General features: G+C 44.2%; 1 pseudogene; it reads left to right on the top strand.

Annotated features, from left to right (window-relative positions):
• Nucleotides 1-7,596, top strand: part of LOC121578757 — a 30,703-nt pseudogene extending 23,107 nt beyond the window's left edge.
• The last annotated feature ends 10,703 nt before the right edge of the window (nucleotides 7,597-18,299 follow it).

Genomic DNA, 18,299 nt, shown 5'->3' with positions numbered 1-18,299 from the left:
TTCCTTGCTGAGTGGCCTTTCAGGTTATGTCGATATAGGACTCGTTTTACTGTGGATATAGATACTTTTGTACCTGTTTGCTCCAGCATCTTCACAAGGTCCTTTGCTGTTGTTCTGGGATTGATTTGCACGTTTTGCACCAAAGTACGTTCATCTCTAGGAGACAGAACGTGTCTCCTTCCTGAGCGGTATGACAGCTGCGTGGTCCCATGGTGTTTATACTTGCGTACTATTATTTGTACAGATGAACGTGGTACCTTCAGGCGTTTGGAAATTGCTCCCAAGGATGAACCAGACTTGTGGAGGTCTACAATTTTATTCTGAGGTCTTGGCTGATTTCTTTTGATTTTCCCATGATGTCAAGCAAAGAGGCACTGAGTTTGAAGGTAGGCCTTGAAATACATCCACAGGTACACCTCCAATTGGCTCAAATGATGTCAATTAGCCTATCAGAAGCTTCTAAAGCCATGTCATCATTTTCTGGAACTTTCTAAGCTGTTTAAAGGCACAGTCAACTTTTGTTTGTTAACAATACATTTGTGGAGTGGATGAAAAACGAGTTTTAATGACTCCAACCTAAGTGTATGTAAACTTCCGACTTCAACTGTACATAAAAATGTATCTTGTTACAAATACAAGATACTCTAAAGACCGTTGAATCAAACTAAAATACAAAATACTTTAGCAAAGTATTGTAACTATACTGAACAAAAATATAAAAGTAACATGTAAAGTGTTGGTCTCATGTTTCATCAGCTGAAATGAAAGATGCCAGAATCTTTACATACACACAAAAAGCTTATTTCTCTCAAATGTTGTGCACAAATTTATTTACATCCGTGTTAGTGAGCATTTCTCCTTTGCCAAGATAAACCATCCACCTGACAGGTATGGCATATCAAGAAGCTGATTAAACAGCATGATCATTACAGCACCTTGTGCTGGGGACAATAAACGGCCACTAAAATGTGCAGTTTTGTCATACAACACAATGCCACAGATGTCTCAAGTTTTGAGGGAGCGTGCAATTGGCACGCTGACTGCAGGAATGTCCACCAGAGACGTTGCCAGAGATTTGAATGTTCATTTCTCTACCATAAGCTGCCTCCAACATAGTTTTAGAGAATTTGGCAGTATGTCCAACCGGCCTCACAACCGCAGACCACGTGTAACCACGCCAGCCCCTCCACATCTGGCTTCTTCACTTGCGGGATCGTCTGAGACCAGCAACCCGGACAGCTGATGAAACAGGATTATTTCTGTCTGTAATAAAGCCCTTTTGTGGGGAAAAACTCATTCTGATTGGCTGGGCCTGGCTCCCCAGTGGGTGGTCCTGGCTCGCTAGTGGGTGGGCCTATGCCCTCCCAGGTCCACCCATGGCTGCGCCCCTGCCCAGTCATGTCAAATGCATAGATTAGGGCCTAATGAATTTATTTCAATTGACTGATTTTATTATATGAACTGTAAGTCAGTAAAATCGTAGAAATTGTTGCATGTTACATTAATATTTTTGTTCAGCATAGATCAAATACAGGTATTTTATATTTTCTAAATACATTTGCAAGTACACGACTTCACCACAGCAACATTCTTAGTAACGGTAACAAACAAAAAACGTTTCACTTGCTATGACTGTGATATGTGTTTTTTTATCTACCTTAGTTGAATGCACTTATTGTAATACGCTCTGGATATGACCAAAATGTCAATGTGAATGTAAAAATTAACAACTGCAAAGCACACTGGGTATTATTATTATTGGCCTTGTTTTGGGGGAGAAGCTCATTAGAATAATACCCGGTATGCTTTGCAAGTGTTCATTTTTATATTTACATTTACATTTAGGTCATTTAGCAGACACTCTCATCACACCATAGAACCATCAGACTACTGATGCCAAGGGTGAAAGGGGGCCACAAAATTGTGAACCGCTATAAAAAAATGGTATAGAAAAGTTTTGAAAATACAAATGACAGGTCTCAAAGTATCTTGTTAAAACATACATTGGATTGTAGTTCAGGCCAGTGCAACACAAAATACTCAAAAGTAATTCAAAAGTAATAAAATATGTATTTCAAATTCATGTAACAGAAATACTGTCTTTCTACCTGTGATAGCTCAAGGTAGTAGTTTCAATTAAACCACAAATCTAGGATCAGATGACCTTAACCCTAACCTTAACCATTAAAGGTATGTAAAAAGTATCTGATCCTGTATCAGTGGTTAGTGGGAACTTCCACCCACTTCTCCCTGTAGGCTCTTGTCCTTCTGCAAGCACCTCTCCACGCCCAATTCACAGTCAACGATACCGTATAGTACACAATCATTAGGAATGTCTAATTCAGAAAACATATGATCATTTGCATTATTCCTTCTCTCTCTCTCGCTCTCCACATGCATGACTACTACCTGGTCGTCCAGTGAGTGTGTTGTGTGTCGTCAAGGGTCATTAGTTAGTCATTCATAGCTTCATTGTTCTTGCTCAGCTTACCTATAGGAAACGTATAGCACTGGACTAATGAAATGAAATCAAATAAAATTTTATTTGCCACATGCGCCGAATACAACAGGTGTAGACATTACAGTGAAATGCTTACTTACAAGCCTTTAACCAACAATGCAGTTTTTAAGAAAATAAAAAAATAAGTGTTAAGTAAAAAATAGATAAGTAAAAAATAAAAAATAAAAAATAATTAAAGAGCAGCAGTAAAATAAAATAACAGTAGGGAGGCTATATACAGGGGGTACCGGTACAGAGTCAATGTGCGGGGGCACCGGTTACTCAAGGTAATTTAGATAATATTACATTTACATTTACGTCATTTAGCAGACGCTCTTATCCAGAGCGACTTACAAATTGGTGCATTCACCCTATAGCCAGTGGGTTAACCACTTTACAATTTTTTTTTATTTATTTTTTTTATTCCATTTTTTTTGGGTGGGGGGTGGGGGGGGGGTAGAAGGATTACTTTATCCTATCCCAGGTATTCCTTAAAGAGGTGGTGTTTCAAATGTTTCTGGAAGGTGGTGAGTGACTCCGCTGTCCTGGCGTCGTGAGGGAGCTTGTTCCACCATTGGGGTGCCAGAGCAGCGAACAGTTTTGACTGGGCTGGGCGGGAACTATGCTTCCGCAGAGGAAGGGGAGCCAGCAGGCCAGAGGTGGATGAACGCAATGCCCTCGTTTGGGTGTAGGGACTGATCAGAGCCTGAAGGTACGGAGGTGCCGTTCCCCTCACTGCTCCATAGGCAAGGACCATGGTCTTGTAACGGATGCGAGCTTCAACTGGAAGCCAGTGGAGTGTGCGGAGGAGGGGTGTGACGTGAGAGAACTTGGGAAGGTTGAACACCAGACGGGCTGCGGCATTCTGGATGAGTTGTAGGGGTTTAATGGCACAGGCAGGGAGCCCAGCCAACAGCGAGTTGCAGTAATCCAGACGGGAGATAACAAGTGCCTGGATTAGGACCTGTGCCGCTTCCTGTGTAAGGCAGGGTCGTACTCTCCGAATGTTGTAGAGCATGAACCTGCAGGATCGGGTCACCGCCTTGATGTTAGCGGAGAACGACAGGGTGTTGTCCAGGGTCACGCCAAGGCTCTTCGCACTCTGGGAGGAGGACACAACGGAGTTGTCAACCGTGATGGCGAGATCATGGAACGGGCAGTCCTTCCCCGGGAGGAAGAGCAGCTCCGTCTTGCCAGGGTTCAGCTTGAGGTGGTGATCCGTCATCCATACTGATATGTCGGCCAGACATGCAGAGATGCGATTCGCCACCTGGTTATCAGAAGGGGGAAAGGAGAAGATTAGTTGTGTATCGTCAGCATAGCAATGATAGGAGAGGCCATGTGAGGATATGACAGAGCCAAGTGACTTGGTGTATAGGGAGAAAAGGAGAGGGCCTAGAACTGAGCCCTGGGGGACACCAGTGGTGAGAGCATGTGGTGCGGAGACAGCTTCTCGCCACGCCACTTGGTAGGAGCGACCGGTCAGGTAGGACGCAATCCAGGAGTGAGCCGCGCCGGAGATGCCCAGCTCGGAGAGGGTGGAGAGGAGGATCTGATGGTTCACAGTATCAAAGGCAGCAGACAGGTCTAGAAGGACAAGAGCAGAGGAGAGAGAATTAGCTTTAGCAGTGCGGAGAGCCTCCGTGAGACAGAGAAGAGCAGTCTCAGTTGAATGACCAGTGTACATGTGCATGTGGGTAGAGTTACTGTGACTATGCATAGATAATAAACAGAGTAGCAGCAGCGTAAAAGAGGGGGTTGGGGTGGGGTGGGGGGGCAATGCAAATAGTCCAGGTAGCCATGATTAGCTGTTCAGGAGTCTTATGGCTTGGGGGTAGAAGCTGTTAAAGAAGCCTTTTAGACCTAGACTTGGCGCTCTGGTACCGCTTTCCGGGCGGTAGCAGGGAGAACAGTCTATGACTAGGGTGGCTGGAGTCTTTGACAATTTTTAGGGCCTTCCTCTGACACCGCATGGTATAGAGGTCCTGGATGGCAGGAAGCTTGGCCCCAGCGATGTACTGGGCCGTACGCACTACCCTCTGTAGTGCCTTGCGGTCGGAGGCCGAGCAGTTGCCATACCAGGCGGTGATGTAACCAGTCAGGATGCTCTCGATGGTTCAACTGTAGAACTTTTTGAGGATCTGAGGACCCATGCCAAATCTTTTCAGTCTCCTGAGGGAGAATAGGCTTTGTCGTGCCCTCTTCACGACTGTCTTGGTGTGTTTGGACCATGATAGTTTGTTGGTGATGTGGACACCAAGGAACTTGAAGCTCTCAACCTGTTCCACTACAGCCCCGTCGATGAGAATGGGGGAGTGCTCAGTCCCCTATATTTTCCTGTTGTCCACAATCATCTCCTTTGTCTTGATCATGTTGAGGGAGAGGTTGTTATCCTGGCACCACACGGCCAGGTCTCTGACCTCCTCCCTATAGGCTGTCTCATCGTTGTCGGTGATCAGGCCTACCACTGTTGTGTCGTCGGCAAACATAATGATGGTGTTGGAGTTGTGCCTGGCCATGCAGTCATGGGTGAACAGGGAGTACAGGAGGGGACTGAGCACGCACCCCCCTGTACTTTTGACGATCAGCGCGGCCCGTCTGGAAGTCCAGGATCCAGTTGCAGAGGGAGGTGTTTAGTCCCAGGGTCCTTAGCTTAGTGATGAGCTTTGAGGGCAATATGGTGTTGAACGCTGAGCTGTAGTCAATGAATAGCATCTTTGGTTCATGTCAATATACAATATGTTAATATGAACGCTCCCCACCCCTTGTGTGTATGTGTAGTGAAGTTGTGGGGATCCAGGGAAGTGGTGTGTATGTGGAGCTTTGTCAGGCCATACTGACCAGACTACAGGAGGTGTGTCCACAGCTTGACACTGACGGCCTCCACAACATCTGGATCATCAAACCAGGGGCCAAGTCACGGGGCAGGGGTGAGGCTGGCTGTGTGTGTGTGCGCGCTGCTGTCTGAGGGACAAGTTGATATGATGTGGGTGTCATAGCGTTCGTTGTGAATGTGTTTTTGTAACTCTCTATTCTTTCTTTCAAATCGTATTCATGTCTTCCCCTACACCCTCATTCCCTCTCTTTCCTTCTACCCCTCTCTCTCCTTCTCTTTGTCCCTCTTTCCTACCTTATCTCTCTCTCCCTCCTTCTCTTTCCCCCCGCTCCTCCCCTCCTGGTATAATATGTATGAATCGCCTGGATGACATCCTGAGGCTGGTGGACAGTGACTCGTCCCTGATCAAGGACAGTAAGTGGGTGGTGCAGAAGTACCTGGAGTGCCCCCTGTTGGTCCACAGGGTTTGACCTGCGCCAGTGGTTCCTGGTCACAGACTGGAACCCCCTGACCGTGTAGTTCTACCACGAGTGCTACATGCGTTTCTCCACCCAACCCTACTCCACACTGACCCTGGACAGGTAGGAGAGAACAGGGGAGGGGGAGGGGAGGGGAGGGGGAGGGGGAGGAGTGTGAGAGGTGGAGTGGAGAGAGAATAAAGGAGGGAGTGGAGTGGAAGGCATGATAAAGAGAGAGAACTTGCTTATTCACTTGTTCCACATCAGTCTTCCTTAGCAAATCTACAGGCAGTTTGGAGCAGAACTGAGCAAAAATAGTAATAGTTAATTCTGTCCTTCTCTCTCTGTCTCGCTCTGCCTTCCTCCCTCCCTCTGTCAGCTCAGTCCACCTGTGCAACAACTCCATCCAGAAGCACATCCAGCCGTCTCAATGGCGCCACCCGGAGGTGCCCGAGGACAACATGTGGTCATGCTCCCAGTTCCAGGCCTTCCTGCGTGCCCAGGGCCGGGGGGCGGCATGGGGGGGCGCTGGTGGTGCCCGGGATGCAGCGGGCGGTGGTCCACGCCCTCCAGATAGCCCAGGACCTGGTGGAGGGGCGCATTGGCAGCTTTGAGCTCTACGGGGTAGACTTCATGCTGGTTTGGGACCTAAGGCCCTGGCTACTGGAGATCAATGCCAGCCCCACCATGGCTCCCTCCACGGCCGTCACCGCCCGCCTCTGCCCTGCTGTGCAGCTGGATACCCTCAGGGTGGTGCTGGACCGACGGGTGGACCCTGGTGCCTATACAGGGGGCTTTCAGCTCATCTACAAGCAGGTAAGTACAGGGATATACACTGAGTATACAAAACATTAAGGACACCTGCTCTTTCCATGACATAGACTAACCAGGTGATTCCAGGTGAAAAATATGATCCCCTATTGATGTCACTTGTTAAATCCACTTCAATCAGTGTAGATGAAGGGGAGGAGAAAGATTAAATAAGGATTTTTAAGCCTTGAGACAAATGAGACATGGATTGTGTGTCTGTGCCATTCAGAGGGTGAATGGGCAAGACAAAGTATTTAAGTACCTTTGAAAGGGGTATGGTATTAGGTGTCAGGCGCACCGGTTTGTGTCAAGAACTGCAACGCTGCTGGATTTTTCACTCTCAACAGTTTCCCATGTGTATTGGGGGAGGGTGCGCAACTCAATATTAGGAAGGTGTTCTTAATGTTTTGTACACTCAGTGGACGTATGCATAGACAGACATACATGCAGATCCTTGTGCATTTTGCACTCATGCAGACACACAATTAATGAATTGATGATCATATATTATGAGTTTATGCAAAGCATTACCAGGTATTATACAGCACGAATAATGCCCAGTCAGGAGTGTGTGAATGTATCTCTCTTCCTTCTTCTCCCAGGCTGCAGTTGAAGTCCCTCAGTACATGGGGGTAAATCTGCTGGTGGGGGGAGCCCCCATAAGACAAACTCGACCGCGCCTTCACAGAATCCCTGTCATCCCAGAACCCCCTCTCACCACACACACTCACACCAACCATTCGCCATCAGAGGCAGAGGACAAACCCTCCAAACCCTCCATTCATAGACCATCCCCATGCCGCCGCCCCTCGGGCAAAGAGAACCAATCAAGGGGGTACGAAAATAGGCAGTCGCCCACAGGGTCCCCCAAAAGAGATGAGGGTAGAGCTCTGGGGTGCCAGCACACCTCCTCTGCTATGAGATCGTCTCGAAGGATGGCACCAGAGCTCCCCCTGGCAAACGCTTGCCTGGGGTTGTCAGAGCAGCGGTGAGCCTCTCCGCCTGGTTCCCAGGACTCTGTCCCACTCCCTCGGCACCTCCTGTGGCACATTAGGGGGGACTTCCACCCCTCTCACCCGAAACCCCATCCCATCCCAGGACCCCGCATCGCCCGGCCCTTCCTCCCCAGTCCTCGCTAGGACCCCCGCGCAGGGCTCCACACCGGGGCTTGCCCACCCTCCCAGCCCTGGAGGTCCTTGACCTGCGCCCCACCCCACTGAGGACCCCTCTCTGGGCCATGCCCAATGCTGGACTCCCACCCTGGCCTCCACATACACCAGCTCCTCCCCCACTTCCACAGGCAGGCCATGGCCACCTAGAAAGGGGGCTGCACTGGCGGAGGACCCAAATCCTCTTGACGTAAATCCTGATCTGAAACATAAGAGGGGAAAACACAAAACTGACTCTGGATTAGCATATATGGGCAACGTCAACTTTTTATATTTTTCTCTGATGGAAGTCTTGAAAGTAGAATGAAATAGAACATAAAGTAAAGACTTTCCATCTGTGAGGTTAATGTATTTTATTTAGTGTTAGATTTAACTTACATACTTTACTTCACATACAGGACCGCTTGCAGATATCACTATCAGTGATGGTTCAGGGGACATTCTAAGGATGTGTTTTTGTTAACTAGGTTTTTCCTGTATTGGTATAATGGGCTTTACACTTGCACACAACATGCCAGGATCTCACCTCATTGGCAACGTCTCACTGGTATGGTCACTATGTGTCGGGAGTTCCACTCACCCACGCAAACATACAAACAACTCCCCCACCACACACACACACGTATTCATCAACCTGTGACATTTCACTGAGGTTGAGAATACAAAGCAAATGTTTTCTAAAGCAAACATCGTAGCTACCCCACTATAAGAGCCTCTGTCTCAATCTTCTCCCAGTAGTCACCATGCATCCTGTGTCTCTATGGCTGTGTGTGACTGTCGGACGGGGCCCCCTCCTCTCCCAGGCGGAGGTGGTCCAAAGAAGATTCTTTGGATGCAACAGGCTTAAAAAAAAACATCGAACCACAAGGGATGGACGAGAATTCTGTAAAGATCTGCCAGAAGTTAGACAATAGATACCTCTACGCTACCCTGTACTCCTTCAAGCACATGGTAACTATCTACAGCGGGTACACCTATGACCAGTGTTGTATTCGAGACCACCTAAAGCGAGACCGATTCAAGGCCAAGACCGGAGCAAATCGAGGTAAGACCAAGACCGGAGGGGGACAAAGGTTGTCCACTATCGGCATGTCTATTTTTATTATTGCGATCGAGATATTGGCTATTAAAATCAGATCCAACAATAATATCAAGGGATTAGAAATACAGGGCTTAAAAACAAAGGTGTCATTGTACGCTGATGATTCATGTTTTCTTTTAAATCCACAACTTGAATCCCTCCACAGCCTCATAGAGGATCTAGATACATTTTCGAACCTCTCTGGATTACAACCAAATTATGATAAATGTACTATATTACGTATTGGATCACTAAAAAATACAATTTTTACATTACCTTGTAGTTTACCAATAAAATGGTCTGATGGTGATGTGGATATACTCTGAATAAATATCCCATATGAAATAAATGATCTCACTCCAATAAATTTTAATAGAAAGTTAGCAAAAATAGATAAGATCTTGCTACCATGGAAAGGTAAATACCTGTCAATTTGTGGAAAAATCACCCTGATTAACTCTTTAGTATTATCCCAGTTTACCTATTTGCTTATGGTCTTGCCTACGCCTAGCGAACAGTTTTTTAAATTATATGAGAAAAAAATATTCAATTTTATTTGGAACGGCAAGCCAGACAAAATTAAACGGGCCTATTTATATAATGAATATGAATTCAGAGGACAGAAATGATTAAATATTAAAGCATTAGACCTATCACTAAAAGCTTCAGTCATACAAAGATTATACTTAAATCCGAACTGGTTCTCTAGCAAACTAGTAAGATTGTCTCACCCAATGTTCAAGAAGGGACTTTTTCCCTTTATTCAGATTACAACCCCTCACTTTCAGATATTTGAAAAGGAAATCATCTCCCAAATATCACTATTTCTAAAACAAGCCATAGAAAGTTGGTTGCAATTTCAATGTAATCCTCCAGAAATGACAGAACAAATATTGCAACAAATATTGTGGTTAAACTCAAATATACTAATTGATAAAAAACCGTTATTTTTTGAGAAAAAATAAATAAAAAGGTATAATCTTCATAAATTATATTATCGGCAGGAATGGTGGAGTTATGTTGCACATGCAGCTAACAAAAACATATGGAAATGTCTGCTCTACCCAAAATTACAACCAAATAATTGCAGCATTACCGCAAAAAATGGAAGAGGAAAGTGGAAGGAGGATAAAGTAAGGAAGTTGTCTGTTGGCCTTGCATTAAAGAACATAATTGGTTAAAGAAAATTGTGATAAATAAAAAAGTTTACCAGTTTCATTTAAGGACCAAAAGATTGACAGCCGTCCCATATAGATTGCAAAATAGTTGGGAAGAGATTTTTGACGTACCGATTCCATGGCATAGTGTTTATGAACTGATACGCAAAACGACACCGGATTCAAAACTTAGAATTTTTCAATTTAAATTATTATATACAATTCTTGCTACCAATAGAATGTTCTTTGTATGGGGGATACAATCTTCCCAGCTCTGCAGATTTGGCTGTGAAGAGACATAATCATTAGATCATTTGTTTTGGTACTGTCCATTTGTAGCTTGTTTCTGGACACAGGTCCAGGAATGGCTGAAGGATTGCAATATTTGCATGGAGCTGACCCTGCAGATAGCACTACTGGGTGATCTGAAAAGTCATAGTCAATCGATCAATAATATAATAATACTTTTAGCAAAAAAAAATATTTTCAATTCACAAACTGTAGAAACAATGAGAATAGAAAGGTTCAGAACTTTTGTAAAACATCACAGTACAGTTGAAAAATATATGGCAAATAGAAATCCAATATGGATGGTGTTAAGAGATAGATCGGAGGTGTTGAATGGAGCTGAAGGATGGGACTAATAACAACAACTAATAACAACAAGATAACTAGTGTAAGACATGCTGTGTCCATAATAAGTATATAGGTTATATATTGTGAGCTTTTGTGAAAGAGCACAGTTAGAAAGATATGGCATATAGAATCACACCAGATGGACATCATGAAAATGATTGGAGGAAGTTCAGGAGTAAAAACAAACAAAATATAATTATTAACTGTGTCCATAAAATGTATAAGCATGAAGTAGAGGCCTAAGCATTGTTGTTCACTAGTTTACTCCAATTAGGGAAGGGATGGTGGGGTTGGAATGTAATAAAGGGAAATATATATATTTGTAAAGGATATGTATGTATATGCGTATATGTATGTACAGTGAGGGAAAAAAGTATTTGATCCCCTGCTGATTTTGTACGTTTGCCCACTGACAAAGAAATGATCAGTCTATAATTTTAATGGTAGGTTTATTTGAACAGTGAGAGACAGAATAACAACAAAAAAATCCAGAAAAACGCATGTCAAAAATGTTATAAATTGATTTGCATTTTAATGAGGGAAATAAGTATTTGACCCCCTCTCAATCAGAAAGATTTCTGGCTCCCAGGTGTCTTTTATACAGGCAACGAGCTGAGATTAAGAGCACACTCTTAAAGGGAGTGCTCCTAATCTCAGTTTGTTACCTGTATAAAAGACACCTGTCCACAGAAGCAATCAATCAGATTCCAAACTCTCCACCATGGCCAAGACCAAAGAGCTCTCCAAGGATGTCAGGGACAAGATTGTAGACCTACACAAGGCTGGAATGGGCTACAAGACCATCGCCAAGCAGCTTGGTGAGAAGGTGACAACAGTTGGTGCGATTATTCGCAAATGGAAGAAACCCAAAAGAACTGTCAATCTCCCTCGGCCTGGGGCTCCATGCAAGATCTCACCTCGTGGAGTTGCAATGATCATGAGAATGGTGAGGAATCAGCCCAGAACTACACAGGAGGATCTTGTCAATGATCTCAAGGCAGCTGGGACCATAGTCACCAAGAAAACAATTGGTAACACACTATGCCGTGAAGGACTGAAATCCTGCAGCGCCCGCAAGGTCCCCCTGCTCAAGAAAGCACATATACAGGGCCGTCTGAAGTTTACCAATGAACATCTGAATGATTCAGAGGAGAACTGGGTGAAAGTGTTGTGGTCAGATGAGACCAAAATCGAGCTCTTTGGCATCAACTCAACTCGCCGTGTTTGGAGGAGGAGGAATGCTGCCTATGACCCCAAGAACACCATCCCCACTGTCAAACATGGAGGTGGAAACATTATGCTTTGGGGGTGTTTTTCTGCTAAGGGGGCAAGACAACTTCACCGCATCAAAGGGACGATGGACGGGGCCATGTACCGTCAAATCTTGGGTGAGAACCTCCTTCCCTCAGCCAGGGCATTGAAATTGGGTCGTGGAAGTAATTCCAGCATGACAATGACCCAAAACACACGGCCATGGCAACAAAGGAGTGGCTCAAGAAGAAGCACATTAAGGTCCTGGAGTGGCCTAGCCAGTCTCCAGACCTTAATCCCATAGAAAATCTGTGGAGGGAGCCGAAGGTTTGAGTTGCCAAACGTCAGCCTCGAAACCTTAATGACTTGGAGAAGATCTGCAAAGAGGAGTGGAACAAAATCCCTCCTGAGATGTGTGCAAACCTGGTGGCCAACTACAAGAAACGTCTGACCTCTGTGATTGCCAACAAGGGTTTTGCCATCAAGTACTAAATCATGTTTTGCAGAGGGGTCAAATACTTATTTCCCTCATTAAAATGCAAATCAATTTATAACATTTTTGACATGCGTTTTTCTGGATTTTTTTGTTGTTATTCTGTCTCTCACTGTTCAAATAAACCTACCATTAAAATTATAGACTTATCATGTCTTTGTCAGTGGGCAAACGTACAAAATAAGCAGGGGATCAAATACTTTTTTCCCTCACTGTATATATATACAGTCGGGAGAACAAGTATTTGATACACTGCCGATTTTGCAGGTTTTCCTACTTACAAAGCATGTAGAGGTCTGTAATTTTTATTATAGGTACACTTCAACTGTGAGAGACGGAATCTAAAACAAAAATCCAGAAAATCACATTGTATGATTTTTAAGTAATTAATTTGCATTTTATTGCATGACATAAGTATTTGATACATCAGAAAAGCAAAAAAGTACAGAAACCTTTGTTTGCAATTACAGAGATCATACGTTTCCTGTAGGTCTTGACCAGGTTTGCACACACTACAGCAGGGATTTTGGACCACTCCTCCATACAGACCTTCTCCAGATCCTTCAGGTTTCGGGGCTGTCGCTGGGCAATAGGGACTTTCAGCACTCTCCAAAGATGTTCTATTGGGTTCAGGTCTGGAGACTGGCTAGGCCACTCCAGGACCTTGAGATGCTTCTTACGGAGCCACTCCATAGTTGCCCTGGCTGTGTGTTTTGGGTCGTTGTCATGCTGGAAGACCCAGCCACGACCCATCTTCAATGCTCTTACTGAGGGAAGGAGGTTGTTGGCCAAGATCTCGCGATACATGGCCCCATCCATCCTCCCCTCAATACGGTGCAGTCGTCCTGTCCCTTTTGCAGAAAAGCATCCCCAAAGAATGATGTTTCCACCTACATGCTTCATGGTTGGGATGGTGTTCTTGGGGTTGTACTCATCCTTCTTCTTCCTCCAAACACGGCGAGTGGAGTTTAGACCAAAAAGCTATATTTTTGTCTCATCAGACCACATGACCTTCTCCCATTCCTCCTCTGGATCATCCAGATGGTCATTGGCAAACTTCAGACGGGCCTGGACATGCGCTGGCTTGAGCAGGGGGACCTTGCGTGCACTGCAGGATTTTAATCCATGACGGCGTAGTGTGTTACTAATGGTTTTCTTTGAGACTGTGGTCCCAGCTCTCTTCAGGTCATTGACCAGGACCTGCCGTGTAGTTCTGGGCTGATCCCTCACCTTCCTCATGATCATTGATGCCCCACGAGGTGAGATCTTGCATGGAGCCCCAGACCGAGGGTGATTGACCGTCATCTTGAACGTCTTCCATTTTCTAATAATTGCGCCAACAGTTGTTGCCTTCTCACCAAGCTGCTTGCCTATTGTCCTGTAGCCCATCCCAGCCTTGTGCAGGTCTACAATTTTATCCCTGATGTCCTTACACAGCTCTCTGGTCTTGGCCATTGTGGAGAGGTTGGAGTCTGTTTGATTGAGTGTGTGGACAGGTGTCTTTTATACAGGTAACGAGTTCAAACAGGTGCAGTTAATACAGGTAATGAGTGGAGAACGGGAGGGCTTCTTAAAGAAAAACTAACAGGTCTGTGAGAGCCGGAAATCGTACTGGTTGGTAGGTGATCAAATACTTATGTCATGCAATAAAATGCAAATTAATTACTTAAAAATCATACAATGTGATTTTCTGGATTTTTGTTTTAGATTGCGTCTCTCACAGTTGAAGTGTACCTATGATAAAAATGACAGACCTCTACATGCTTTGTAAGTAGGAAAACCTGCAAAATCGGCAGTGTATCAAATACTTGTTCTCCCCACTGTGTATATATATATATATATATATATATATATATATATATATATATATGCGAGAGAGAAAGACAATTACATTGATGGAAGTTACAATCTATCTGCAATATTAAAGCTGATCTACCCCCTAAAAAATAAAAAATAAAAAGACCGGAGGGGGACAAGAGGTCCGACACCGAGTCAAGACCGAGACCAGAAAAATGTGAGTCCAATTCAAGACCATGACTGTAATTTTGTCAAATCGTCACCATAATAAGAGTTCAAAATGTCCAGTATTTCTGTGTTCATATTTCAGAAGAACATTTGGATTCTTTAGACAATCAGAATGGTGAAGAAATGCATGCCGAGGTTAAATAGAGCCACTCTACAAATGTTTACAAACCTAAACACAGTGTGGAACAATGAGGTGCTTCTACACTTTCAGAGAAAGGCTAAGGATTTATAAAATAATATACATTATTATTATTATATATATTTTTTCAATTATGTTCTTATTTAATCTCTTCAGCTTTTTTTTAGAAAGTAAAAGGTTAACACTGAAGAGAAACAAAGATCCAATCAGGATTTTTATTTGCTGGTCTCTGGGGGCATAAATCTAACTAGCTAAGTCAGCCATTGGCTAGGCCATCAGAAGCTTGATTGAAGGCATCTGCCATTCAACTGTATTAGGGCAAAATGTTGGAGTGACAGTGGAATCAACCAATCACATTGACTTGTAATGGCCAACAGGTCACTGTGCAATAGTGAGCAGTAGTTTTCCCACGACTAGCTAGCTTTTGTTGTAGGCTAGTTTACAGCGGCTGCAGCAGGTGTTATCGAAAAGGATGTTGTTGCTAATTTGTTTGCTTCTCCCTTTTCAAGAGTAACTTTCAACAAGAAGCTATGTTTCAAATGATCATCATCTTGTGAGTGGAACTGTGTTTTTTATTGCAGCTCGCATGCTGTTGTTAGCCATCTCTTTCAAAATAAATTATGTGTGTGAAACATTGTTGCATTCAAACTTTAGATAACCCATTACTTTGTGTGCTAAATGTGAAATGTTTTTTGCAATTTACATTTTAGTCATTTAGCAGACACTCTTATCCAGAGCGACTTACAGTTAGTGAGTGCATACATTATTTTTATTTTTTTCATACTGGCCCCCTGTGGGAATCGAACCCACAACCCTGGCGTTGCAAACTCCATGCTCTACCAACTGAGCTACATCCCTTCCGGCCATTCCCTCCCCTACCCTGGACAACGCTGGGCCAATTGTGCGCCGCCCCATGGGTCTCCCGGTCGCGGCCGGCTACGACAGAGCCTGGATTTGAATCAGGATCTCTAGTGGCACAGCTAGCACTGCAATGCAGTGCCTTAGACCACTGCGCCACTCGGGACACAATGGGAAGTAATAGTTGTAAATTTCGATTGGGAAATGCTTAGCCTAATGGTTGTGTTTTTGTATTCTTATGATTGGGACCTACTGGCTTATTATGTCAGAGTGAATGGACTGCTTTCTTTCCATCGGCCCTATGCAGTGGTGTAGAGGTACCTGGAGAAGTGGATCCTGTGTGAAGGAAAGGCGCCTTGTGTGAAAAGTCCTATGTTTTCCTACAGATTTTTCAAATGTTCACTCTCAAAATCACTACTACCCATTCTTCAAGGCAAAACTGCTCAAGCTCCTTCAAGTTGGATGGGTTCTGCTGGTGTACAGCGATCTTTAAGTCATACCACAGATTCTCAATTGGATTGAGGTCTGGGCTTTGACTAGGCCATTCCAAGACATTTAAATGTTTCCCCTTAAACCACTCGAGTGTTGCTTTAGCAGTATGCTTAGGGTCATTGTCCTGCTGGAAGGTGAACTTCTGTCCCAGTCTCAAATCTCTAGAAGACTGAAACAGGTTTCCCTCAAGAATTTCCCTGTATTTAGCGCCATCCATCATTCCTTCAATTCTGACCAGTTTCCCAGTCCCTGCCGATGAAAAACATCCCCACAGCATGATGCTGCCACCACCATGCTTCACTGTGGGGATGGTGTTCTCGGGGTGATGAGAGGTGTTGGGTTTGCGCCAGACATAGCGTTTTCCTTGATGGCCAAAAAGCTCAATTTTAGTCTCATCTGACCAGAGTACCTTCTTCCATATGTTTGGGTAGTCTCCCACATGGCTTTTGGCGAACACCAAACGTGTTTGCTTATTTTTTTCTTTAAGCAATGGCAATTTTTTCTGGCCACTCTTCTGTAAAGCCCAGCTCTGTGGAGTGTACGGCTTAAAGTGGTCCTATGGACAGATACTCCAATCTCTGCTGTGGAGCTTTGCAGCTCCTTCAGGGTTATCTTTGGTCTCTTTGTTGCCTCTCTGATTAATGCCCTCCTTGCCTGGTCCGTGAGTTTTGGTGGGCGGCCCTCTCTTGGCAGGTTTGTTGTGGTGCCATATTCTTTCCATTTTTGAATAATGGATTTAATGGTGCTCATTGGGATGTTCAAAGTTTCTGATATTTTTTCATAACCCAACCCTGATCTGTACTTCTCCACAACTTTGTCCCTGACCTGTTTGGAGAGCCCCTTGGTCGTCATGGTGCCGCTTGCTTGGTGGTGCCCCTTGCTTAGTGGTGTTGCAGACTCTGGGGCCTTTCAGAACAGGTGTATATATACTGAGATCATGTGACACTTAGATTGCACACAGGTGGACTTTATTTAACTAATTATGTGACTTCTGAAGGTAATTGGTTGCACCAGATCTTATTTAGGGGCTTCATAGCAAAGGGGGTGAATACATATGCACACACCACTTTTCTGTCATTTATTTTTTAGAATTTTCTGAAAAAATTAATTTGTTTCATTTCACTTCACCAATTTGGACTATTTTGTGTATTTCCATTACATGAAATCCAAATAAAAATCAATTTAAATGACAGGTTGTAATGCAACAAAATAGGAAAAACGCCAAGGGGGATGAATACTTTTGCAAGGCACTGTACAGACTCTGCCTTCCCAGCAGACCCGGAGAGCAAATCAAGTGCACTATAAGCCTACTGCTGGCCAATCGGATGGCTCAGATTACCGTGTCTGCAGTAATGTAGCAGGCATAAAAAAAGCTACAGCAAAGTTGATACTGGGAGATTTCAAAAAGTTTAAAACCATGACTAGAAAGAGACTGTCAACGAATACAGCAAAGAGCTGTTGTTATTATTAGCAGCTTGGGTCTTTTTTAATATTGAGGAATATTTCACTTTCTCTGTTCATAGGAGTAACAACCTGAATTTGTCCATGAGGCAAAAAATAATGCGGTGCGACTCGAGTTTCACCATCAGCTGGAAGATGGTGTCCGTTTTTGGTCAGTGTCAGTAGAGGAAAGGGAGAGCAGAGGGATGTTGAGAGGCGAACCATCAGTCTGCTGCTCTCTCCCTCTGCTGAGACTGACCAGATGCAGGTACCATCAGCCCAGTCAAAGAAAAATACAATTATTTAAATGTATGCTCACTCAGCTGTGCCTCACAAGTAATACAACAACGGATCTATTACCCGTGTGATCATATAGCCTACCTCAAATTTTGAAATAGAATTTTCAAAAATGGCCCGAACAACAATGCATTGGCAGGGCAATTCAAGCAAAGCCAATATGCGGTGATAATGTATTGGTCCTATAGCTCACTGCACAAACCTCATTGCTACAGTACTGTTTTTAATTGGTTAACGTTGCATAGGCTTACGATTTTTAAGTCATGAGCGGTAGATCTCGGTTGCATTTTGACTCAGAAAGTGATCTTGACTCAGAAAAGGTTGGTGACCACTGTTCTAGAGTGTTCCCTGTTAACACTATCAACATTTCCCTTTACTGTGGCAATTGTGATCTATTCAACACAATATTAGAAACTTTCAATGCAACATACCGAAACAAAACGAACTATGCAAGAGATTTTGTTGTAGGCAGACCGCATCAGAGTAGGATTCTGTTGCATTGACACGCAGGACTCAGCCCATACTCTACACAGAACGGCGCGGCATAAACAATCAGAGCTGCTGTAGCCCTATATGCAAATAGACCATTGCCGTATGGATCTGTGCCATTTACTTTGAATTAGACTGTGTTTACAGCATGAGCGGTTGTGAGTAGAT

Source organism: Coregonus clupeaformis, chromosome 12, assembly GCF_020615455.1.
Source record: "Coregonus clupeaformis isolate EN_2021a chromosome 12, ASM2061545v1, whole genome shotgun sequence".
Classification (NCBI taxonomy): Eukaryota; Metazoa; Chordata; class Actinopteri; order Salmoniformes; family Salmonidae; genus Coregonus; species Coregonus clupeaformis.
This window is presented reverse-complemented; position numbering and strand designations above follow the sequence as displayed.